Genomic DNA, 25,824 nt, shown 5'->3' with positions numbered 1-25,824 from the left:
CAAAAGACTACGAACAGACTTACCATATGACCCAGGAATCCCGCTCCTGGGCATATATCTGGAGGGAACTCTAATTCCAAAAGATACATGCACTCCAATGTTCATACAATAGCCAAGACATGGAAGTAAGCTAAATGTTCATTGACAGATGACTGGATAAAGAAGTTGTGGTATATTTATATAATGGAATATTCAGCCATAAAAAAGAATAAAATAATGCTATTTGCAGCAACATGGATGTACCTGGAGATCGTCATTCTAAGTGAAGTAAGCCAGAAAGAGAGAAAAATACCACATGAGATCACTCACATGTGGAAACAAAACAAACAAAACAGGACACTAATGAACTCATCTACAAAACAGAAACAGACTCTCAGACATAGTAAACAATTTTTTGGTTACTGGGGAAAAAGGGGTGGGAAGGGATACATTTGGAAGTTTGAGATTTGCAAAGGTTAACCACTATATATATAAAAATTGAGAAAAAACAAATTTCTTCTGCAGAGCACAGGGAACTATATTCAATATCTTGTAATAATCTTTAATGAAAAGAATATGGAAATAAATGTATGTATATATATATACATGACTGGGACTTCATGCTGTACACCAGAAACGTACACAGTGGGACTATACTGCAATTAAAAAGAAAAAAAAGAAAGAAAGGAAAGAAAATTAGAGAACCAATCAGGCATTTTCTCCAACTGTAAATATTTCATTTCTATTCTTTCTGGAGGAATTTAGAATTGCCTGAGAAAAACAGCTCTAGCTGATGCAGAGATTTAAGGAAATAGTTTTGGCAAATTAACCTTTTATACCTCAGAGAAAACTAATCCAAAATGTATATTAGAAGAAAATCCAAAAACTGACCACACATTGTTGTTCACTAAGGTCATGTACCATTGGCCACTTTCGTCCACTTAAAACTCACTGCAATTCATTTTAACTGATAGGAATATGTTCGCTAGGACGTGGACTGGCTTTCACTGCGGTCTCAGCACTGCACACCAAGCCACAGGTTGAATCGAAGACATTCCTTGTGCTATTACAAATTTGGTCAAAATCATTCAACATGTTACAAAGTTATGTCTAAAGTATAAAATCCAAGACACCTACCCGAAAAACAGCCTGAGCTCGGTGTACCCCTTCCTTCCGAGCCAAATTCTAACGTCCCACAGCATCTTTACCCACCCCGATGACAGCATCATTGTCAGGACATCGCTTCCAAGCCAGATTTCCTAGATACACAAACTATTCACAGACCTTTTATCTATTACAGTTTTTTTTTTTCTTTTGTGACCAGAACAATAAATTCTTTAAAAAGAAGAATCTTGCAGCATATTTCTTAGGTATCATTTTAAAATTTAAGAACAGTCGCTTTATTTCTATTAGATTGAAAAAATAAATTTTCCGACTGTCTCTTCTTTGCTTTCTTCTCCAAAGTCTATCACCTTTATTTCTCGTAAGTCTGCCGATTTTTCATGCTTTATCCTTATTCTGCTATAAGTCTTCCCTGCTCTTTATGCAAATTTATATAAATGTTTTGATGCTCTTCTGTGATGGCTACTCTGCAGGGCTGCTTGAGCAAGGGCATAAATACGACTCAAGTCAGCTGACAGTATAGTGTGGAACAGTAAGATACTACTCAGAAACCCACAGAGAGGGGAAATGAAGCAATGAATACAGAGAGCCCGGGAGTCACCGTAACAGTTAATCCAGTTCTGCATGTATTTGCTGAGGCCAGTGGTGAACCAGGCAGTGCGCTGGGTGGACAGTGAGCTACAAAGCTGGGGTGGGCCAGGCAGGCTGAAACCCTCACTGCCAAGAGTTACTAATGAATGAGTCTGTGAAGCATTATTAATTCATGACTGTGAGAGTCATTTTACTTTGCTGTAGATCACTTTTTTTTTTTTTTGTAATTAGGTTTAATTATTTATTTTGAATGGAGGTGCTGGGGATTGAACCCAGGACCTCGTGCATGCTAAGCACATGCTCTACCAGTGAGCTATACCTTCCCCGCCGTAGATCACTTTTACTCCTTCTGTTTTAATTCACCAAAACCCGGTATGAATCCTTTCATGCCAAGAGGGTATCTGAAGAGGGCTGTGTTAAAATCCACCTGCCAGTCATTTCCTGTAGTCTTCCCATCCCCCCATCTCAAGCCCACATTCCACACCCCTCAGACATTCCATTCCCACCTCGTTTCATTTACTTCTTCCCCAATAAGGGGAGGTAATTTCTTTCTACAAAGGCTAAGATCAGAATCAAATCTAACACAAGAGCCTACTCACTGAAAAGTACAAACAGAGCAGGTTTCTGGCCCCTCAGCTGCAACTCACCTGGACGGAGAAGAGACCACAGCAGTTAGTTTCGCCCACGGCTGGTCTGAGGTCAGCCTAGCACAACAAGACACGCCAAAGGCAACTTTCTTTGAAAACTGAGTGAGAATGGGGAGGGGAAACGTGCTGAATAGGAGATGGAAATGTTGGAAACTACCCATATTTCACCGTCTCAGCTGAAGTAACTCTTGGTAGTCTGGTACTGAAAGAACGCTGACATCCAAACCCATCAGGTCACTGCGGGAATAGCCGTGTGACTGAGGAGAAGACTGTTCTAAAGTTCTCAGATGGAGCATTGTCAGAATTAAATAAAAGCACCCTAATTTGCCATTTTTGTTATGCATGAGACTTCATCAGATTGGAAGAGCAAGAGAAAAGGTGGTGAAACCTGACCAGGTTTACAACAGCTTTTTCAAAGGTCAGACTATCCCCAAAGAATGGCAGAGCCTTCAGGGGGGCATGCCTTCACATTCTATTTAGCGGTTCAGTGACTATTCCTATTTCTAAGTGCTTATCAGGGATTTCTCATTCCTTACAAATACAGAACACAGATAAAGATTCCTTCTTGATGATAAACATTTTAACCTATAGCTCAGTTTGGCAAAGCTCCAGGCCCCAGCAAATGACCCAGACAACAACCTTTTGTTGAAGTGGATTCAAACTAATGAATGATGAATGAAAAAAAGAAAAAACTCAAGGCAATAAAAAGCCCAGTAGAGCAGTGTTTTCTCACTGATAGAATGGGTCCCCTGTTGAACACAGAAGCTTCTTTGGAGGCAGGGCTCGCCAACAAGCACAAACCCTCATACCAAGCACTGTTGCAGAGTAAATTCACTCACCTTCTCTGTTCATTCAGCTGTCTGTCAGTGAAAAGTAATGTTTCAGTTCAGGCTTTATGTTTGATTTACAAATAAACTACCGCCAACAAAAATAAGCCATTCCGCACTGGGATGTTACAATTTAAAAACACATTTTCCAGTTTTAATAGAGCAATTTTAATGTATTTTACCAAGCGCATTGAGTCATCTACCTACTGAGCAAGGAAAAATTGACTTGCTACAGTTTCTATTTAGGACACCTTCTCATTCTTATCTGCCAATCTCCGTGTTAATATCACTGAGTTAGTAATTCTCCAACTGCTCTTTCCAGTGTTGATCATTTCAGGTGAGCAAATTAGAGCCAGTTTAGTTTAAAAATGACTTTAAGATCCCTGACTCCCTGTGGCCTCCTGAACAGCTTCTAAATCCTGTCAGTGGAAGGTTACGGGTCCCTTCTTCACCTGACGCCCATCAGCTCTGGAATCCCTACGCCCAGTGCAGAAACCAGACCCTGAGCCTTCTTCCTCATGACCTCATCACGACCTTATCATGTCTTCTCAGTGCAGTGAAGAAATGTAACATTTTATTTTAGACTTCTTTACACTTGATTTAAAAAAAAAAAACGATAAAAAGCCATGTCAAATGTAATGTTCATTCACGAGTAACTGGCTAGAGACCTGGTGCATTTCCCTAAGTGCCCCAGCCACACCCCACCCCCCAAAAAGGGCATTACACCTCACAGGTAAGCAGATAAGAGATTTACATGGAGCTATCAGAATAACCCAAAAGACTGGGTTTTTATTTAATTCAGAGAGAAAACAGTGTTTGTGGATTTCGGAGCTACTGTGCATGCACCTGTTTAATGGATGCATTCACGGCACTAAGGGGAGGCAGCAGAGCACAGGATGTGACCCACGGGGAAAGTTCTGCTTCGCTTACAAAGAAAATCTTACCTGAGAGAGTTTCTGAGTTTTTCATATTAAATGTTACCAAATGAAGCTGTAGTCGTTCAATTACGGGAAACACTGCTTAGGTACCCATTTAATTCTTTCCCACTCATTTTTGACATGTCAAATGTTTCAGCTGCAGTTAGTTCCACACTGAAAACTCAATTCCATAGAGAACTTGGAAGGAGGGGGTGGTTAGTGTAGAAAGGAGGAAAAAACCCACTTCATCTCACGAATGCATCCAAATTTAGACCACAGCCTCTCCAAGTTTCCTTGACTCTCACAGGCGTACAGCTGGCCCATTAAAACACAATGTTACAGAATGAGGCTCAAGTCCTTCCAGAGGAGTTGTCTGGAGGAGCAATCAGGAAACCATCTCAATGTGCTTCTGTAAATGACAAGGTCATCTTCCGGCTGTGGAGAGGACAAGCAGTGCCAGTTGGAACGGAGATTCCCTCATAATTCTGATCCTCTTTGCTACTTAACAAATAACCTGCGTTATGTGTTCTAACATAACTGTTATTTTCCAAAGAACAGCAGTTGATCATAAACATCACTGCTGCTGCTTCTTCCCTTCCAAGGACATTTCTCTGTCACTCTGACTCTAATATCACCTTTGTGATGGACAAGATCTAAAATCCGAAGAAGAGCTCCCTGAACACTCATTACTATAGGATCTAACCGAGTCAGAGGAAACCAGCATCACTCTCACGTGTGTTTCGTTTCTGGACATACCCATTTTACCCCTTGCTAACCATGGGCTTATTAACTCTGTTTGGCTTGTTTTTACCTTTGTTAATCTTAGATATTACCATTTTCAAAAAGTGAAACATCAAAACACATGCAAGGGCTTTTATTTTCACACAGAACTCTGTAAAACTCTCGTTCGAGATTATACAAAGGGAAGGTAAATTTCCTGACATTAAAACCTAAAGCAAACTTGACGGAGACACAAATATAATGAAAAACGGAAGGAAGACACAAGGATGGCTTCAGGATCATTATAAAATCTGCTCCCCCCCCCCCCGGCTCAGAAAGGCACACACACATCCACAGATCACAAGCTGAGATGGGGATTCACTGTCTCCACTTGTACACTGACCACCTCATTTTTATTTAAAAAAAAAAAATCTGTTTTGCCACATACACTCCTTTGAAACAGCGAGTCGAATAACCCCCAGAAAAAGCAGCTGTGTAGGTTTAGGAGCTTCCATCAGCTCCAAAGCGAACGCACACTAATCCAACGCAGAAGGTGCCACTGGACAGAGAGTCCACGGAGCTCTGCTCTAATTTCTACATAACTTTGGAAAGTCACAGTTCCTGAGTGAGCCCGGTTACCTAGCAACCAAATGCTCATTTGAATGCTCCTTCCCACCCTAACCCCTTCATCTGATGGGTTCTCTCCAGAAAATGCAGCGGAAAGAAAGGGTAGGAATGGGGGAATTTTGAAGCTACACACAATGAAACTTCACAGCATAATAACAATGATTAGCGCCGGGCCTGATAGTCACATGCCAGGAAACAACTCAGATAAAAGACCAGGAATGAGTTTCATTCGCCGGTATCACAGCTTGGAGTATATAAGGGAATCCTTGAAGAGCTAAGAAAAAAAGGTTTAACATTTTGACAAGTTGGAGAAACAGATACATATAATCTTAATGCCAGAAGGGGGTAATGAGCTATGAAAGTTTTGCAAAGGCATGGTTAAGAGAGGTTCTGGGGTTCAGGTGAATCTTGGGGATGGAAAATTAGGAAAAGCTTCAAATCAGAAAACCAACGGAAACCCTGGCAGGTCTCCCACTGCCCTGCCTGGTCAATCAAATTCTTTAAGGCCACCAGGTCCGTGAAAGGACCTGTCACACAGAGGGCAAGAGCCACTGCTTAACGCGACTGAAGACAAGCTAACTTAGACCTGATGTTAAAAATACACAGACATGCGAGCAACTGCCACACTGTATTTAAGGATTTCCTTCTCTGAAATTTTAAGGCTATAAATACTAACTTTCTGAGATGGGCCTCCACTGAGCAAATGATAGATTCGCCCCTGAAGTTCCTAAAAAGATATTCTGGAATAGAAGGTGGGAGCATGGCTTTTGAGGCCTGACAAGTCTTCATCAAAATCCCATCGTGTATTTCCTGTATTGACTTTTCCACAGCATGTGTTGCCTGTGTGGCTCAACATGGGACTGGCATGGCATCTGCACTAAATGAGTTAATGTACATTTTGCAGCTGGTGCATAGCATACACTTGGTAGTATTTGCTGTTTAGGATTTCTCTTCAAAAATACTCTGTCTCTGAATAAAGTTATAATGGGCCATGATGATACTCTGCAAAAACGCAGTCCCCCCGAAATTACTGAAATGTGAAGAGCCCAGGCCTCTCTACCGGTAGCGGTACCTGGTGACGTGACGGTCACTCGTGTGTGTACAACGCACAATAACGTAGTTCGTGCTGCCCGACCCAGACACGAGAGGCAAACCTGTCTTCAACTGTTCACGTAACCAGTTAAACAGTCACTGTCACTAAATAAGAAACTGGAAAGAGCCAAGTGTTTCACATCTAACAGAAGTTTTCCACGAGCGTAAGTTTCATTATTTGAATTATGGTTAGCCTATTTCTGGGTCTGGACATTTTGTTGTTGTTGTCGTTTTGCTTCTGTTTTGTTATGAAATAATCCCGTAACACATGTACAATTTAATGCATAAAAACAAAACGAATGACTACGTACCTTCCTACCGAACCTTCCAAGTACCTTTGAAGTTCCGCGTGGAGGCAGCCCTCCTCCTCACACCCTCCCCTTCACCTCCGAAGGAACCAGCATCGCCCTGCATTGATGTTCACAGTTCCCTTTCCTTTCCTTACGGCCTTCCCACAGACGAATCAGTCCTAAAGCTCTGTATCACTTTAGTTCAGCACTTTTTCAATTTTACAGAAACGGACTTACACTGTATTCTTCTGTCTTGCATTTCCACTCGACATTATGCTTGTGAGATTCATCCCTGTTGAAACACACAGCTGTGGGGTACTCTCACGACTGTCTACTATAAATGTACCCCCAATTTCTTTATTCAGTATACTGTTGATTGGCATACAGGTTGTTTCCAGGGTTTTGCTGTCACGAATAGGGCTGCGTTCTTGCACACATGTGACAGTTTCTCTAAGGCAGTGCTTCTCAACCTTTTTCACAACCCAACTGATACAGAACATGATACGAGAATGGCAAACTGCAGTTATTAGACAAAAGTGCTCCCACTCCAGACTTGTGATCTGCTCTGCTACCCTGAAGGCTAAGGGGGTCAGGGGACCACTTCACAAAGCATTCCAAACTCCTTTCAAAAACCATTACACCAGTTTACACTGTCGCCATCACGGTCTGCATACTCCCTCTACTCCACCCTCTTGCCCAGTGCCTGACGTTGCCATCTGCCAACCTGCTAGGTATGAAATGGTATCTCGCTATGGTTTTAATGTTAAAACATATTTATGCCTCTATAATTAAAAGAGTAGGGTACTGGAATATGAAAATGCAGACATATAACTAATTAATTACTTAGGGCAATTAAGTCTAGGACGGGGCTCATTCCAAATCAGTGGGCAAAAGTTGAACTTTTTAATAAGTAAGTGGCTTGTGATTTCCAAATAGCCATGTAAAAAGAAAAAAGAAAAAAATGAATCCATTCTCCATACGATACATCAAAATAAATTCCAATGGGTCCCAGATCTAAATGTTAATGACAAAACCACACAAGCACTAAAGGAAAATGTGGGTGACTGTCCTATAACTGTGTTGTCCAAGACGGGAGTCATCACCCACAGGGGTGCCAAGCACCCGAAATGTGGCTAGAAGTTGAATTTGCAGTTTTAATTTCTTTTAATATAAGCTGAAATTTAAAAACTGACACTCAACTCGGTTATTGGAGAACTTTTAGTACACTTGGAACAACTTGGTTATGTGAATTTCCTTTTTTGACTGCAAATTTTACAAAATCTAAATACAGTAAAGAATTTACAATGAAAACTTAGTGACCACACTGAGATGCACTATAGTATAAAACACATGAGATCTTAAAAATTTAGCATGAAAAAAATGTAAAATATCTCATTAGTAATTAAAAATGCTGACTTGCTGAAATGACAATATTCTGATATATCGGATTAAATAAAACATATTATTAAATCAGTTTCACCTCTCTCTTTGTACTTTTTTATTCTGACTGTTAAAAATTTACATACGTGGTTCCTATCACGTTTCTACTGGATAGTGCTGCTCTGCAATCTAAAGGAAAACTTTTTCCACATCATGATTCAAATCCAAGGAGCAATAAAGACTGATAAAACCGACTATGCCAAAGGAAAAAAATTACATAAAAAACACCACAATCAGAGGAAAAAGACAAATGATAAACGGGAAACTGTCAAATATTAGAGGTTACATCCCTAATATATAATGTCCCTAATATATAAGAAACTTCATAAAATAGAGGAAAAAATGTAAAATCCTGTAACAATGGGCAAAATACATGCAGAGAGAGTTCACAGAAAAAGAAATGTAAATGGCCCCCAAACATATGAAAAGGAACTCAAGCTAGCACATAATAAAAGAGACGCAAATTAAAATTACACATTTCTCACCGTTTAAATGGCAAAGGTCTTTGATCACATGTCTACTGGGAAGGGGCGAGGTAAGAAGGCGCTCTCATTACCTGCTGGTGGGAAGGCAGAACTGTACAGCACCCACAGAAGGGACTTTGGCAACACCTTAACAAAACTGCACAGCTGTTACTCCTTTGACCCAGCAATCCCACTTCGAGGAATCTATCTAAAGATAAACTGGCAAGAATTGTACGTAAATATTCACAAGGCTGCTCATTCAGCTATCCATTTAGTTAAGGAAAATAATGTCTCTGTTCAGGCTTTATGTTTGATTTGCAAATAAACCCCCACCACCCAAACCAAATCATTCACACTACAATGTAAGTGCCAAAGACCAGAAATAAGTATATATCCAAATGGATAAAGTTTGGTACATATACACGATGGCGTCTCTGCAGTTGCAAAGCGCACTGAGAAATGTTTATGTACAGCTCCAGAGTGATCTCTGAAAAACACCATTAAGTACAAAAAGCAAGGTGCGTAACTACAGTCTGCTGCCTTTTTTCTATAAAAGAAGAAATAAAGACATGCTTGCTTATGTTAAATAGAAACAATATGCATATGCACACACATAGACATGGCATACATGCACCATGTACATACAAAAACATACCTATACACATACATACGTGTATTTCCATATCTCAGTAGCTAGCTATATTTTTTTTTCTAATTTTGTCCACTTGAACAGACCTAGAAAAGGACCAGCCCAGAGGCAATGAGAACTCCCAACACCCGGACTGTGGGCTCTAAACACCATTTATCAATAAAAAGACCTGCAACAGGGGAAGTACTAGACAAGTCTGAAATATCCTGTTATACCAAAAAGTAGGGACGCCATCAAAGACCACTACAGTCATGTCAAAAGTATTCAGAAGCCAACTTAAAGAGCTGTCCCATGGGCCAAAGATAATTTGAACTTCAAAAGAAATAACTGCAAAGGACTGAAGCACATACATTGTGTTTAAATCCATGAGTTCATAATGATACTTAAAAAAAAACCACTGGTCTTCTTTGGAAGATGCTGGAAAACCAACTCATGAATTTGAACATTATTTTAACTAGAAGGAATAAAACTGAGCATTAATTTTCCTATATAAATTATACCCTGATGTAACCAAATAATTGATGTGATAAATTTCTTTTTGATAGAAAAACTCCAGCTAACAAATGCAGAAGGGACGACAGAATATCGTTTTATAACTGTTACTGAAATAATATGTCCATCAGTGGTTTTTGAAGGGACTGGGAAAGCTTTTAATAGAAAGATCAGGCTGATAACACTTAAATACCTCAATCAGTCTTAACCTCACAAATGAAGAAACAGGAAGCACGTGTGCCGCCTGATGTGATGGTAACAGGAAGGACATAACACTTTCTAGGAGAAACTCCTGCCAAACTACCTGATCACGCTTCCATCTAGATCAAACTAGGAAATACAGGAAACCAACAATGAAGAACATCGAGAGAAGATGCAATCAACGAACTACAGGAAGCAGGGAATCCTACAGGACAAATTCTTGTTTCTTTAACAAATAAACTGCTTGGGAGGAAAAAGAAGAGGGGAAAACAGAGAAAGGAAGCCTACGAAGAAAGGCAGGTGCATCTCTTAGGTGTGAAAATTGTTTGGATCCTGAACGAAACAAATGAATCATTAAAAAAATGTATGGGTCCACCAGGAAAATCTGCTTACTGACTGGATATCTCATATTAAGGAATTATTGCTAAAACTTTTCTAGACATGATAATGATATTCTGGTTATGCTAAAAGGAAAAAAGTCATTATCATTTAGAAACATAATCTAGTACACACAGACAAAATGACATTATGTCTGTGATTTGCTTCCAAAAGAACCAGGAGATGAGGGGAAGGGAATGTGTGTGTGTGAAGGGAAGGGCAGGGGGAATGGAGGAAAGAGAACTGCCCAGGAGCTGATAATTAAAAGCCTGACTCAGAGCAGAGAGCCTGGACTCCAGTTGCAGCACCACCACTGACTGGCTACACGACCTTGGTCGAGGTCCCAGAGACCCTGGTTCCAGTTCTTCCTTACCTATAAAGCAGAGGTAGTAGTCGTAGGTGCTTCAAGCGGTTGCTGCAAGCATGAAAGAAGACATTAAAAAAAAAAAATTGCATGTAATGTACTTAGCACAGCACCCACGTGCAGAGTAAGCACTCAGTACATGTAAACTTTTATTATTACAATTGTCAATTATTACTATTGTCATCCAGGATCACGAAGCTAGAGTTAGGAGGTGGTGGAAATGGGATAAAGTTTGCTGAATCCAAAGCCTACATTCCTTCCAATACAATCTGATGCTGGCCCCCAACTCCACCCCAAGTCTCCCAGTGGAGACTGGGGACAAGTAACAATCCACTCTGCAATGAGACCCTATTTATACCGTAAACCTTTTTTTTTAAAATTGAGTTATAGTCAATTTACAATGTTGTGTCAATTTCTGGTGTACAGCGTAATAGTTCAGTCATACATATACATACGTATATTAACTTTCATATTCTTTTTCATTATAAGTTACTACAAGATAGTGAATACAGTTCCCTGTGCTGTACAGTATAAACTTGCTGTTTATCTGTTTTATATAGAGTAGTTAGTATATGCAAAGCTCAAACTCCCAATTTATCCCTCCCCACCCTCTTCCTCTGCTGGTAAATGTCTGTCAGTCTGCTTCTGCTTTGTAAATAAGTTCATTTGGTACACCACAAACTTTAATGACGTTGCAACTCAGCCTGGCTTCTGCAACTAGCCATCCTCTGTGACAGTGTTGTACCTTAATGTGTCCTTACTGTGGATGGCTCCTCATCTGGTGGGATGTAAACACTCAGGTATTTTAACCCCTTTATAAATCACGATACACACTCCTGAATTCACAAGGATTAACACTGTGCTATTTCATCATCCTCCCAACACGTGGCCTCGAATTTTTACTACATCGGGGGCTGGCATCAATTACATTAGGCAAACCACGGAATCCCAACATATAAAACTAACAAAGTGATAAAACATCAAACTTCGTGTGCAGCATAAATACAGTAATACTGTAATGCTAAGTACCTATACCTTAATATTTCTCATAAAGTAAATGTTTCCACTTCTATTTAATAACAGAATTACAATATTCTGAGAAAACCTCTTCAATGCTATTTCACTTCATGTGACAGTTCTAACCACATGCCGATTCTCGATCTGTCCTGTCTTCCTGACACCACTTGCCAGGTTCTCCTGCCTCTATGAGAGTCTGCATTTCTCAGCCTCCTTCACTAGCCTTTTCCGTCCGTCCACAGCGCATAAAGGTTGGTGTTCCCTGGAACTCCCTGTTCAGTGTTTTCCTTCTATTTACCTTCCCTGGGAAATCTCATGCAAAACCACCTAGCTTCAACTACCACACTCTTCAAAAAATCCCTTCATTCATTCATTCATTCATTCATTCATTCAACAAGTATGTGCTCGGCCCCCATTGTGTGGTAGGCGTCCTGGGGACATAAGAAAATCAAAAAGAGATACTGTCTTGCCCTTGTGGATCTTATAGTTTACAGGGACATTGGCTGGGGTAGGGGGGATCTGTATTCAAATAATCACAAAGATAACTGTGCAATTATAAAAGTGGTAAGTGCATGCGGGCGAGGTGCATGATGGAGTTAAGACAGAACAGAGGGATCTAAGCTGGTTGTGGAGATTAAGAGAATGATTCCCTCAGGAAACAATGACCGAACGGAAATCAAACCCACAATTCTGTCCCAACCCTCTCTTCCGAATATCAGTGTATCTCCATCTAACAGAATACAACCACCTAGAGCTCAGAATAGTTCAAGCTCAGTTAAGGATTTTTCCTCCCAGTGCCGGGATGCCCCATCTCAGCAGTGTGACCCATCCAGAAATTTTGCAATTATCCTTTACTTTCTTCCTTACTCTCCTTTCCCAAACTGTCACCGAGTCCCACCAGTTTTGCTTCCTAAATGCCTCTCCTATCTGTCCCTTTCCTCCCTTTTCAGGCATTAATTCAGTTCCCATCACCTCTTACCGAGTTAGTACCAGAGTTCACTCGCTCTGACTCCACTCTCTGTTCCCCTCCAGTCTTCACCCACACTCACGAAGGAACCGTCTATTGTGTAAGCTGTGTCCCTCCCCTGTTTATACTCTCTCAGTGCCTCTTGTATAGGGCAGTAAGTCCAAATTCTTCACTCTGAAGCCGTGCATGGTTCATCAGTCTCATCCTCCGTCGTGCTCCACCAGATGGGAAACTCCAGTGACCCACAAGCACCCACAAGCACCCACCATGACCCACAAGGACCCATCAAGACCCACAAGGACCCACCATGACCCATCATGACCTATAAGGACCCACAAGGACCCACCATAACCCACAAGGACCCACAAGGACCCACAAGGACCCGTGCCCACATATCTCCATATCACTGTGTGTCCTCTGCCTGGAAGGCCCCACTTCATCTTCTGTCTGCCCCCAAATCCCTTTATCCCCCAATGTCAGTCTATGGACTAGTCCATGAATCCATAGTAAAATGAGGAAAAATGATGAGCAAACCGATGTTGGTCCACCGATACTTTTGAAAATGTAAACAATAACCTAGGGGACTCTTGTGCAGCCTTTGAGTGTCATCTCAAACACTTTCTTCTCTGTGAAGCCTTCCATGACTTCCCTATGATGGGGAATCTATAAGATAACTTACTGTCCAAACTGGGAGACTTCTGAGGGCAAAGGGGGTGCATTAATAACTATGGTGAAGGATGGGCAAAGACCAGGACTGTCCCAGGGAGCCCAGGGGCCCGGTCAGCCTACTTCTAGACGGAGTTGGCTGCTTTCTCCCCTCAATCCTCAAGGCCCCTTGACTCCCCACCACACGCCACGTGCGCCCGTCAGCTCCCACGCTAGCCTGAGAAGTCCGCAAGGGCAGGGCCAGGCCGTTTTATCTGTGTCTCCAGCATCTCTCCAGTGCCAGGCACGAAGATGACACAGGTGTCATCAACAAAAGTAAATGTTCGCTTAATAAATTATCTAAGTGCGTAAGACAGATAAGATCTTTTAACCTTGGCCAACAAAGGAATTTAAAAATTCCCACTATCTTTTCTCATGCCTGAGAAAACAACACTTCCTCATTTGGTTATAGAGTTTTCAGTGGGAGCAAGGTCTTCACAGAGAAAAATTCTAAGCCTCAGACCAATGACCAGCTGTCAATCAACTAACAGCTACTTACTCAGCTATTAGCCTCTTAAGGCCCAGTGGGCATGACAAAGGGCCTGATCATTTGGTGGGGGTGACAAAAACCACACAAATGAAGATCAAAACTAATACTGAAATAAAATCAACAAACATCAAATAAGTGGTACAGGAGTTCAAGGAAGCCACGGGAGAAGCCACTCTGACGGGCAGAGAAGCTCCCTGAAGGAGAAGGGCTTTGAACCGAGACCCGAGGGAATGGCGTGGACCTCAGAAGCGCAGCAGAAGGAGGAAGTGCCCCGGGCGGGCGGCTGCTGGGGGGCCCCCAGGGTGAGCAGAGCATCTGTCTTGGGAGCTGTGCCTAGACGGTCGTAGATTCCTGGCACAGAAACCGGAACATCTGAATTTTCCGTAAATATTCAACAACTCAGAGAGCTTCCTGTAGTCTCATCTCTTTCATCAAAGGAGTAGTACTGTCTGTCTGAGACATAGAATAAGATACACGTTGCTTATTCCTTGATAACCTTTCAAGTGTGAGAACTGTTACAAAATTATCTTGAGAAAACTGCTTCTGGCCGACCCTTCAGATGGAACTGAAGTCACCCCTTGGCGTGTATTAATTACCTGAGTCTTTGAAAAGTTCTCTGCAAACCTCAGCCTGGTAGCCTGCAGCATCTCCTCACTCTGTATCTAGCCTTTCAATCCTCTCAAGAAAGAAATCATAGTGTTAATGTAGGGGTTCCCCCCTCCTTCAATGCTGGTGAGAATGTAAACTGGTGCAGCTACTGTGGAAAACGGTATGGAGGGTCTTCAAAAAATGAAAAATAGAGTTACTGTATGATCCAGCAATCCCATTCCTGGGCATATATCTGGAGAAAACTCTAACTCAAGAAGATACATGCACCCCAATGTTCACAGCAGCACTATTTACAACAGCCCAGACATGGGAACAACCTAAATGTCCCATCAACAGATGACTGGATAAAGAAGATGTGGTATAGCTATACAATGGACTATTACTCAGCCATTATAAAGAATGAACTACCATGATTTGCAGCAACATAGATGGACCTAGAGATTCTCATACTAAGTGAAGTCAGTCAGATAAAGACAAATATACGATATCACTTAGATGTGGAATCTAAACTATGATCAAATGAATTTATTTACAGAACAGAAATAGACTCACAGACATAGATATTGGTAATTCATAGTTACCAAAGGGGAAAGTGTGCTGGAGGATAAATTAGGGGTTTGGGATTAGGAGATACACACTACTGCATGTAAGATAAACAACAAGGTCTTATTCTATAGCCCAGGGAAGAATATTCAATATCTTATAATAATCTACAATGGAAAAGAATATATATGAATATATATATAAAAAACGGAATCTTTGTTATACACCAGAAACTACCACAACATTGTAAGTCAACTACACTTCAATAGAAAGAAAGAAATAAAAATAAAAAATAAGTAAAAATAATACAGGGGCTCCTCTGCACTGTAAACAGCCATGTGTGGACCTCCTTGTCAACTGTGGGTTCAGGGAGCTTTGGGGAGCGCCCGTGATGACACACAGTTCATCTCTTGGGCTGCTGAGTGGGTCTCACCTACTCCACTCGCCTCTGTGATGATGGGTATCAAAAACATCCTCACACCCGGCAAAGACCACCAGCTTCTCCTTCCCCTTCCCTTCCCTTCCCTGCTCAGGCGGGGAAAAACCGTAAGTTACCAAGTGAGGTGGCAAACGTCCTAATCTATGGTTTAGCAATGAACTGAAATGACTACAGCATCCACCGCACTCCAGTAAAACACAGATCCATCAAGGAAGGGAATTCTGACTCAGAAACCACTCTCCCCACTCTGCTCTGAAGTGCCTTCCTCCAAAAGGCCCGGGGCTCCCAGGATGTTTCATAACCAGTGTTGGATCTGCTTTTGAAGTGCAGTTTTATAAAAAGACCGGTCCCAGCTCATAGGGTACGTTTTTCCAGGAGCAGCCCTCAGTGTAGTACTTCTTCTCCCACTGACCCTACTGATAGGGCTGACATAGGTCACACTCTTACAAGGGGAAGCAAAAATGTCAGGTCTTAGCTGAAGAGTCCTTGCTTGGCATAAATGTACCCAGTGAGCTTATAAAATTTTCATGGAGAACAGTGAAAGCATAACAAAATGAGAACAAATTTGGTTCAAGTTACGGTAGTATTAATTTACGCAACATCCATTCAACCAACATTTATTTAACCAGAGGAGAAAAAAAAAATTAGGTAATGAGGATGAAATTAAACAAACCAATCTACCTCTGTGATTAGTAAGTAGAATTTTGGTGTGCAGCGAAGGCTTTCAAAGGTGCCATTATTACAAATCTCTAAAATGCTTTTCAAGATTTGTTGTCCAAATCTTTAAAAATAACAATAATCATTGAGTGATTCCTTCATCTATTATCCAATACAAGTTGTAAAAGCCAAGTGAAGAAGCAAAGTGCGTCAGCTATGATTAAATGGCCTAAGAGAGCGTCTGACAGTGAAAATATTGCAGAATCAGAAATGTAAACAAAGGCAGAAAGATGTCCAAAGCTGGGTGTGCTCTAAATCCATTTTTCTACAAGGCACTAAGCATGAGGACTTCAACTCGCGAACGCTGTAAACACATGAGCCTGTGAGACAGGCAGGGGCAGGTATGCGCGGGAGGGGCTGAAGGCCTGATGGAGAGAAGTGGGTGGAAGTAGTAAGGGAGGTGCGTGGGGCAAAGCAGGACAGGGCAGAGGGGCCCTGAGGGCAGAGGGAGGGGCCTCGGCTGCAAGCAGAGCGCCTACCCTGAGCAGAGAGGTGGGAGGAGTCAGGGAGAAAGTGGGCCTGGAGACACGCTTCACATACTGGAAAAGAACGTTGGGACACACACACAGCTCAAGTCTTGCGGGCACAAGTCAGGTGGCGGGGGAGGGGTGGGTGGGGTGAGGGACAGACTGGGAGTTCGAAATCGGTAGATACTGACAGCTATATACAGAATAGATAAACAAGATTATACTGTACAGCACAGGGAAATATATACAAGATATTGCAGGAGCTCAAGGTGAAAAAGAATGAGAAAATGAATATATGCATGTTCACGTATGACTGAAAAATTGTGCTCTACACTGGAAATTGACACAACATTGTAAACTGACGGGTAACTCAATAAAATTTAAAAATTTTTTAAAATAAATAAATAAATAAATAAAGTAAGGTGGCGGGAGAAAGAGAGGGAGGGCCTATGGATGAAAATCTGTTGGGAAGGAAAACATGGAGACGCTTCAGAAAGGATGGGAAGGTGGAAGGGACCCTCGGCAAAGGAGGGAGGCAGAAGCAGCCCTAAGAGGGGGATCAGCCGCAGGGGGCAGGGCCACGGAACGCAGGCTGGCAGGCGGGGGGTGCTCCTGCGTGAGACAGGGCTCCGCTTTGCCCATTTTAAGTGATTTTAGAGGGAGCAGCAGGGAGCACCGATTACGGCTCCCTTGGGAAAACCCAGTAACCCAAGAGGTGGGGCCACCTGGGCTTCCAGGCCCTCGCCCCGACTCCTGGAGGAAGGCGCACTCCGGGCGGGATCCCAGCATAGAAAACCCTGAGCGCTGTGGCCCCAACAACAACGCCAGTAAGACAAGGGTACGTGAAAAAACTTTGAAAACCACAAAACTCCCTCTAAATATAAACGCAGCTATTCACCAAACCCCTTGGACAAAAAAGAGAAAGCCGTGAGTCACAATCGGGATTAAAGACATATCTGTCACATATTATACATATTTTGACGTAGTTATCAAATATTATACATATTCCCAACCAAGATGCCCCTAACTAGAAATTCCAGTCATTGGAGAAGACATCATGGTTGATATGTTTAGCTCCCTCTCTGATACGTTTTCAACACTGAAAAACCGGACCTGAGGCATAACATGGAGCTCTTGATAAACTCTCCTACTGATGGATTAAAACGGAACTCCGCATCTAATGTATTTCCAAGGTTTCTGACACATTACAGATCGTAACTAATTAGGCGAATTCCATTTGACTCAGTCACTCATTGAGCGACTTCCAACTGCAAGGCAGTGCACCAGCCATCACAGGGGTTGCAGAGATGAGCGGAACAGTCCGCCTTCAGCCGCTGGGTCAGTTCATCCTAGTTTCCATTTCAGATTGTGGCAGCGGCATCTCCTCTCGCAAGTACAGAGAGAAAGCAATCTTGACATTGTGACTAGCCTACGGACCTAGGGAATGCATTGTCCAGGAACATATTAAATAAAAGAAAATTTTTTAAAGGAAAGGAACTTCTTAATACCTGGTGACTGAAGACACTGCTGTGTGTGCCTTTCCATGTTCATCCTCAGCCCAGTTTACATCCAACCTCTCTTGTCGTGATTGCATAACCACAGTGTGTCAAGTTGTTTCTTGTTGCAACTGTAACTTGTAAAATTAAACTTCAGAACTGGGAGAGTCAAGATAAATAATTGCCTACTTTAAAAATATGTATGTATATAATTTACATGTCACTGCAGATAAGCTCCTGAATTATGATCTCTTAAAGTCACAACTGTCACCAATTTTAAAATACAGCTTCAGTGTAGCAACCCTCCCTGTATGCGGGCCCTCTCCCTGTCTTCTCAGTTTTCTAAGTACTTTATATTTATCTATTGCAATCTGCTTTTCGTGTTTTAATGAGAACCTAATTAATCACAACTTTTACTTTTCCCAAGCTCTGGGATTTGTAAAATTCCAAAGAAAGAACATAAAATGGCCAAAAAGGCCCTTGTTTGTGCCCCCGCAGGGCTCCAAGTTGTACTGATGAGGTCGCGTGAAGCTGGTGATACTCACCACACATAGGACCCTCTGAGAATGGTCTCCTGCCCTCTCCTGTTCCGGCGGGAGGGGCCAGGCCTCTCCCTCTCCAGCCTGGACTGTCTCATTCTCGAACAGAAAACAGCCAGTAGCAGGGGGGCCACTAGGAGCCTGGAGTGAGCTGCTCAGGATGTAACAATCAAGGCTTGCCTGGGTCAAAAATCCAGCACAGAGCTGAGACACCATCGAGGAAATGATTCTCACAAATGGGGCACACCACCTCTCTCCTGGGTAGAGTTACAAATCAGTCACAGCAAACAGTGCCAATTAATGAGCAAGCTTTTGATTTTTACCCTGTGATTCTTCAAGAAGCTCAAACCACTTCAGACAGTGGCCTAAGAACTCCCAGAAATCCATGCTAGGCAGGAAAAGTGACATGGGGGGTGAGAGAACAAAGGGTAAATTATTAAGACAAGAAAACAAAATGACCAGCTCTTCTGACAGGTGAAACTGAGTCAGTGCTAAAGAGGAAAGCTCGAACCGCAAGGTCCTCGTGGGATGAACTTTTAACATTGGATGCAAGACCTCTCTACCGAACAAGGCCATTTTTCCTGGAGAAAAGCTTGCCAACAGAAGCACCCCACGCCTTCCCAGGCATCTGCTCACCCAAGCACTGAGTTGACTTGTCTTTGCTGGTTTTCAGAGCAGCCCTCCAGAGCTGCTCTCCGCACCCGGTCTGCACAGCAGGCAACACTAGGGGAGCTTGCATTTCAATGCTGCATTTCTGATCCAAGTGCTAGCCCCAGCACTGGTTCAATGCAGATATAAACACACTCAATTGTCCTATGACCAGCACCTCCTACTTTATAAGCAGCAAAAGAAAAATAGATGATCAAATCTAAATTAATTTCCATGCCTGTGACGAGGCTATTTGAAAATGGATATTCAATTTCCGAACAGCCAACACAGAATATGTTCTATTGATCCTACAGCCCAGCTCCAGAAGTATGAAAAAGAGGAGAAAAGCCCCAAATTGAGCATCTTGGACTTAAAGACCCTGCAGAAACATCACCCTTTTCCCCCAAGAAAGCTAAGGTAGCCCAGGCCCACTTTACTCAATTTTTTTTTCTGCCCTGGTACATCTCAACCCTGCCAGCTGAAAGGTTAGGGAATGAGAGCCCAGCCCCTGGAGTAAGGAAGTGTTCATAGGATCGGTCTGTGTACTGAACTTCCCCAAACAGCCCATACTCCATACTGTCTCCTTTAAAAAAAAAAAGAAATAAAAAAAAAAAAAAAGCAAGCACTACGTGGAACCTATGGTTTGTCAACCCCCTCCCAAAGTCTGAGTCAGAGCATGTGTCTTTACTGAGGCTCTGGGTGACCAGGGTGTATCGCTTTCAGACTTGCTCCAATAGCTGAACTTGGGGCTGTCTTCCAGCCACGTCCTATCTATTTTAAAACAATTTTCCTAACCCACATGCGCTGGAAGATACCTCATACATAGGTCAGCCTCCTGGAAACCGAACACTTCTGTCTCACACTGTGCTTGTCATCTCGCAGGACTAATGCGTGTTTACGTGGATATATTTTTATCTTCGACTGTGCAACTCCTGGAGCAAAGAAAAGCCAGCCCGATTTTTACCATCGTGCCTGAGCCAATTCAGAGCTTTAGAAGAGAGATGAATGGAAGATGAGAGCCTCTAAGCCCAGGGGCTTCTCTCACACAAACAGTAAGTGGGGGTGGGGGGGACCCCTCCATGGAGGGAGGGGGCAGGGTGGAAGACGGGGGAAGGACATTAAGCAGCAGACCAGAGGCAGCCGCACTTCGCGAACTGCCTGCAGAGGGGAGTGCAATCTCTCCCTTGTACAATAACCAAGCACCCTCTGGCTGCATCGCATGGGCACGAATAATAAATACATCGAGGTGGGCAAACAGCTGCACCGAGACAAACCACCCCCAAAAGGTCAGAACTTCGGAAATCCCGGGGATCACAGTACCCACACAAACACGCCAATCGATCGTAGCCGGAGAAGAGACTTGGAGATTCAGCAGAGGATTCGGAATTTTGTTGTTTCTTTCAAGCTCCGGCTTGCAAAGTGCGGCGGCTCCAGGCAGAGCTCGAGGGGAGCAGGAAAGGCTGAGGGCGGCGGGGAGTGCGGGTGGGAAGGGAGGGGTGTCGAACCCCAGCCACACAGGCCTCGAGGTGGCGAAAGTCGTCAGCAGCAGCCCCAACCGCATCCCAGCCCCTCGGCCCCGGCCCGCAGACGCCCCTGCAGCGCCCCCGACCCCAGCTGCCGCCCTCGGCAGCCCCGCCAGCCCCGCCAGCCCCGCAGCGGCAGCGGCAGCGGCAGCCGCCCCGGCCGGGCCCGAGCCGCGCGCCGGCAGCGCCACGGCCGCGGCTCCCATCCCCGCCGAGCGGCCGGCAGGCACCCCGCAGGCCTCCCCTCAGCCCAGCCGGGCTGCGCCGCCGACGGCCCCCGCCCGGGGCCCCGCGGGGGGCTCACGCTTACCTGGGGCGCTCGCGGGGGGGGCTGAAGGTGGCAAGCCTCCCGCCCCCCGCCCGGTCCTCCTCGCCGGTCTTCTTCCTCCCTCCTCCTCCTCTTCCTCCGCCTCCCCACAGTGAGTCCCGGTCTCCCCCTCCTCCCCGCCGCCGGGAGTGAGAGCTGGAACCTCCGGCGCCCGGCCCGCGTGCGCGCGTGCGGGAGGCGGCGGCGTGCGGCCAGCTCCCCAGCAGCTGAGCGCAGCGCGCGGCTCCCAACTAAAGTGTGAAAGAAGCGGCGGCCGGGGCGGCCGCGGCTCAGAGCGTCCCCCCGGGAGTGGGCAGGGAGCGAGCGGGAGCCGGCGGGGAGCGAGCGAGGGAGGGGACCGGGAAGGAGCGAGCGGGGGAGGGAGGGGACCTTCTCGCCCAGTCACTCACTCGAGGGGCGGGGGCAGCCAGACACTCCCCCAGCGCCGGCCCCGCCCCGCTCCCGGCTCCCGCGCGCGTCCCGCTCCCCCTTGTCCTCGGGAGGGGCCTGCGGCGGTCGCCGAGCACCCCGGAGGAAGGGGACCGGGCAAGCGGGTCTTCCAGGGCTGCAGAGAGAGAAGGAGGGCGGGGACGGACGTGTTTGTGTACAGTGTGTGTGCGTGTGTGTGTGTGTGCGCGCGTGCGCGCAGGAGCACGCGCGCACCCGGAGCCGGCCGGCCAGCGGGAAGGGAGACCCCGGCGGGAAAGCTGCGTCCTCGGCCTGACACCCGGGCGGTGGTGCGGGAGCGGCGGGGCCGCCCCGAGGCCCGGACGGCCCGGCTCTGCGGGAAACCCAGGCCAGCCCTTGGGCCCAGCCGCAGGGCTGCGCCTGCTGGAAACAGAGGGAGGGAAGGCCGGGCATCCTCGGCGCGCCGTGCGGCTCCTCCCCTCGCCGGACCCGCCACCAAGCCGCCTCCGCCCTGCCCTGGAACCGCGGCGCCGGCAGGATGAATGAAGCGTCCGCCGCTCGGCAGAAGCCCACTGCGGGGCTGCGGCGGGGGGAGAGACAAGCGCGACACCGCCCGAGACTTCGCGCCCTGAGCCCCCTCTCTGCCCCTCCCCGCGGCGTCTTGGGACTAAAGGGCGGAGGCCGCGCCCGCAAGGCGTGTCTGGGATGACTGAGGATCCTGGAACCTCGCCGCCCACCCCCGTGTCTGTTCAGTTTTTGTGAACACTCACAAGAGGCCAACCAATTTCCCACCCTCTGGGGGAAGGTATTTTTCTCTTTTTCCCTGTCTTGTTGGGTGTTTCGAGTGCGCACTGAACTGTTCTTTCAACACTGATAGCGTTTGGATGTCTTTTGTGTGGCTTCCCCGCGCCTCGCTGCTCCTGCATCCCCCTAGACATGTGCAGAATGCCAGGCCTCCAGAGTGAGAACCCCCAAGAAAACAATGGGGCAAAAGAGCCTCCCTCCCGGGGTCCTGTGGATTATCCAAAAATCCAGTCATTTCTCACTTTGGGCCAAGATGAAGTTGGAAAACGAAAAAGGACACATCAGAGCTGTGATGGTGATGAGACACTTCATTGAAACTCAAGTTCATAATTTAGTTTAATGAAAAGAGTTGATAACGTACCCATAATGGCTAGGAAGTTGGCCTTTTTGGGTTAAAAAAACTGGTTTTCCAGTACTCTCACTTTTTTAATTTGAAAGGCAGGTATCACATTGTTTTTGAAACTCACTTGTATTCCATTTTTTAAATTATCCATATCTAGTTCATTTTTTTTGTTTGGAACCAGAGTTCTTTGTGGTCTAGCCTCCTGGAGAGGAGCGGTTAAGAAGCGGGAGCAGGCCGATTAGGATTCCAATCAGATGCACCAGCCACCATTTCTCTTACCTTAGGCAACTTACTTCATTCTTTTTTCAGCCTTCCTTCCATCATCTATAAAATGGGATTGATGATCACTAGTTCCTATCTCAGGCTTGTCAAAATAAAAGGAAAATAAAATGAGATGGCAGTGCATATAAAACACTGCATAATGCCCGACACATGGTAAGAACTTAATAAATATGAGCTACTATTTCAAATACATAGTTTAATCCCAAATTTGGTAGGTTTTTTTTTTTTTCTCTCTCTCTCTCTCTCTTTGCAATCCTTCTTAAGAAACTTTAAAGCTAGAAGTGAAAATCCATCCTCTGGGTTTATCCAAATGTAGTCAGCCCTTCTCTGGGGTTTTCAGGCCATGTCTGAAACCTTCTACAGTAAATGAAAGAAGTGTATGGTTAACATGTGTGTGTGTTTATTTACATGTAATTCTATATAAAGAATCCTTGAGGATAACAAGATTTTGTCTTTTCCTACTTCTCTCTTTCCCTCATCTACATAGACCACCCTGAACAGATCGAGCTCTGTTAAGTGTTGTGTTGTAATCTATCCCTTCAGGGCTCAGAGCAGACACTGGCGCTGTAGCTTTTCTGAGGACAAGGCAATGTGGGTCTCCTCTGAATTGCTATCCTCAGAAGTAACAGAGGCCAAAGAGCAAGCCCTTCATACATGTGCAAATTTTAAAAATTCATACTATGATTTTTTAAAGCAAGTTTTTAATTTTTCAAAGTAATACATGTTTATTGTGGAAAATTTAGAAATTGTGGAAACTCAGTCAAGTATGAAGGAAATAAAAAATCATCATAATCTTATCCTCCAATTCCTTAAAAAACTGAAAATAGACTTACCATATGGTCCAACAATCCCACTCCTGGGCATATATCCAGAGAAAACTCTAATTTGAGAAAATACATGCACCCCAATGTTCACAGCAGCACTGTTTACAATAGCCAAGACATGAAACCATCCTAAATGTCCATGGACAGATGAATGGATAGAGAAGCTGTGGTATGTTATATGTGCAATGGAATACTACTCAGCCATTAAAAAGAATGAAATAATGCCATTTGGAGCAACATGGATGGACCTAGAGATTATCACACTAAGTGAAGTAAGGCAGAAAGAGACAAACACCATATGATATCACTTATATGTGGACTCTAAAAAAAATAACACAACTGAACTTATTTACAAAACAGAAAGCGACTCACAGACATAGAAAACAAACTTATGGTTATCGGGGGGAGAAAGGAGGATGGAGGGACAAATTGGGAGTTTGGGATTTGCAGATACTAACTACTATGTATAAAATAGATAAACAACAAGGTCCTACCGTATAGCACAGGGAACTGTATTCAATATCTTGTAATAACCTATAATGGAAAAGAATATGAAAAGGAATATTTATATATGTATGTGTATATACATATAACTGAATCACTATGCTGTCCTCCAGAAACTAATACAACATTGTAAATTAACTATACTTCAATTAAAACAAAATCCTACCCTCCAGAGAGAAGCACTCAATAAGTGCTTCAAGTATATCCATCCTACCCTTACTTACTATTATTCAGTCAGCAAACATTTGTTAAGTACCTAGTTAGGGACCAGACAACTTCCCAGGGCTGGGAACAGGTTGTATGTTGTTAACATTATTTGTTTCTCACTAAAAACTACTCTTTAGAAGCAACATTTTATATGGTAGTAAGGTTCTCAGGATAGTCTACAAAAAGTCCATGAGAGGAATCCCACAATTAAACTATGGTGCTGACCAGAAACAATCCAGGTCTCGTAGGGCTTCAATCACAATTCAGGAAACCATCTTCCGAATAAAGAAGACAAAAGCCCTTGGAAGGGCTCGTGTGAATAAGGTCCCATGATACTTAAGCCCTTTTGCATCTCAGTAAACCCTCTTTGGTGCTGGAATTTCTGTAGAGATGAACTGCTTTGATAAACATAGTTTTAATGTGAAAGCTCATTCCTCATTTCACCTGGGATCCCTGGGGTACCCCTCGTTTCTCCTCTAAATCTGGACAATCACCACCACCACCACCAGCAACAAACACACACACACATATAAACACACACACACACACACTTTCTTTTACATAGCCACAGGAGGGGCAGTGGGACTACAGGGACTTGGGTAAGGGCTGCAGATGAGAGGGGAGGAAGGGTACCGCGGGAGGGGAGGGGGCAGAAGGGCAGGGCACTGAGGTGCTAGAGAGGCCCCTTAGGTCTAGGTATACACCGCAGACCACTCAGCAGGAATTGCCTGCAAATCTGTTTGGTCAGCACAGTTAAATCTACTAGACATTTTAAAACAGAATAATGTCTTGCTATTCATAACTCTTAAGGAGACTATAAGCATACTTACATAAAAAAGAAGGAAAGACATGATTTCCCCTGGGTCACAAGTAATACAGCTACCTCCTCCTTGCCCTTTCACCACTAGAATCTCTGGATTCCATCTCTTTGAACACCCTAAATATAATTTTCAGAAAAGACATCTTTTTTTGCCCAGAAAAGTTAAAATTTAACCTTCAAAGGCACTATATCATAATGGATTTTCTTTTACTCCTAAAGCCTAAACTTATAAATATTAGGCTGTATAAAACCATTTATAACATAAATTTGAATTTTTTGTTTCTTGTATTTTTTTTTTAAGTAGAGTGTTATGGATTGAATGTTTGTATCCCCAGATATATATGTTGAAGCTTTAACCTCCAGGG

The 25,824-nt window shown here is 44.1% G+C and overlaps 1 protein-coding gene across 1 annotated transcript in view; it reads right to left on the bottom strand.

Moving 5' to 3' along the window:
* The window catches only part of C23H1orf21 (chromosome 23 C1orf21 homolog), a 206,155-nt gene extending 184,587 nt beyond the window's left edge, over nucleotides 1–21,568 (bottom strand). The window contains exon 1 of the mRNA XM_031435601.2: nucleotides 21,271–21,568. The gene's annotated coding sequence lies outside the window, so the exon portion shown is untranslated. The remainder of the gene's footprint in view (nucleotides 1–21,270) is intronic.
* Between the last annotated feature and the right edge of the window lie 4,256 nt (nucleotides 21,569–25,824).

The sequence above is a fragment of the Camelus dromedarius genome, chromosome 23 (genome assembly GCF_036321535.1).
Source record: "Camelus dromedarius isolate mCamDro1 chromosome 23, mCamDro1.pat, whole genome shotgun sequence".
Classification (NCBI taxonomy): Eukaryota; Metazoa; Chordata; class Mammalia; order Artiodactyla; family Camelidae; genus Camelus; species Camelus dromedarius.
Note: the sequence above shows the minus strand (reverse complement) of the source record. Positions and strands in the feature narration are given on the sequence as shown.